Source organism: Nicotiana tabacum, chromosome 22 (assembly GCF_000715075.1).
Source record: "Nicotiana tabacum cultivar K326 chromosome 22, ASM71507v2, whole genome shotgun sequence".
Lineage (NCBI taxonomy): Eukaryota > Viridiplantae > Streptophyta > Magnoliopsida > Solanales > Solanaceae > Nicotiana > Nicotiana tabacum.
The window spans coordinates 203,767,585-203,768,978 of record NC_134101.1 but is presented as its reverse complement, the minus strand read 5'-3'; positions in this window follow the sequence as shown (position 1 = coordinate 203,768,978).

The window sequence follows — 1,394 nt, the reverse complement described above, 5'->3', positions numbered from 1 at the left end:
TGGCTCACAAGTTGCCTACCAATCCAAAGTGTCCGCCGGTGAAGCAGAAACTCAAAAAGTTCAAACTAGATATGAGCCAGAAAATCAAGGAGGAAGTTACTAAGCAGATCAAAGGAAAAGTTCTCAGGGTGGTTGAGTACCCAACTTGGTTAGCCAACATTGTACCAGTTCGAAAGAAAGATGGAAAAGTCAGAGTATGAATTGACTATCGAGACTTAAACAAATCAAGTCCCAAGGACTGCTTCCCACTACCAAACATACACATTCTGATCTACAATTGCACCAAGAATGAGCTCCAATCCTTTGTAGATTACTTCACGTGTTACCACCAGATCTGGATGGATGAAGAAGATGCAGATAAAATAGCTTTTATTACACCATGGGGGGTGTACTGCTACAAGATGATGCCATTTGGTCTGAAGAACGTTGGGGCTACTAACATGAGAGGCATGACAACTATCTTCCATAATATGATACATAAAGAAATAGAGGTATACATTAACGACGTCATTATCAAATCCAAGAGGCCCGCAGATCACATAGCATACTTAAGAAAGTTCTTCGACAGGTTAAGGAGGTACAACTTAAAATTGAACCTTGCAAAATGTGCATTTGGGATTTCTGTAGGAAAGTTGTTGGGATTCATTGTCAATTGTCAGGGAATCGAGTTGGACCCGTCCAAAGTTAAGGCTATTCAAGAGTTTCCACCACCAAGAAGCAAGAATGACATGATGAGCTTCCTAGGGCATCTCAACTATATCAGTCGCTTCATAGCGCAGTCCACGGTCATATGTGAACCCACATCAAGATGAAGCCAAAGGGAAATTATCTCCCAACTTTCAAGGTCCCTACATGGTTCACAAGGTGCTAACAGGAGGAGCACTCATACTAGCAGAAATAGATGGAGAAGTCTGGCCAAAGTCAATCAATTCTGACGCAGTCAAAAGATACTATGTTTAGATGTTTCACATTCACATGATATAATTGAACTACGCTTGACCTGATTCCCATTTAAAAGGGGATACGTAGGTATCCCTATGGGTTCGGTCATATCATAATAAAATTTTCAATTCCCCCCAGAACCAAAACCTGGGGCAGAATTTTGAGGAGGACCCTCAAAATTCTGGAACAAGTCCGGCCGATGCCATCGCATGCCAGAAATTCAGAAACTGGGGCAGAATTTTGAGAAGGATTCTCAAAATTTTGAAGAAGGTTCAACAAGTTTCGTTACCTTCAAACAGCCGAAGGATCATCTACTAAACTAGGGAAGAATTTTGAGGAGGACCCTCAAAAGTCTAACACGAGAAAGCTGCAATATCTCTGAAATGTGTTACACTCACTAGTTCATCCAAAATTACTTGATATTTCACTAGTTTTCTAAAATAACTCTATTT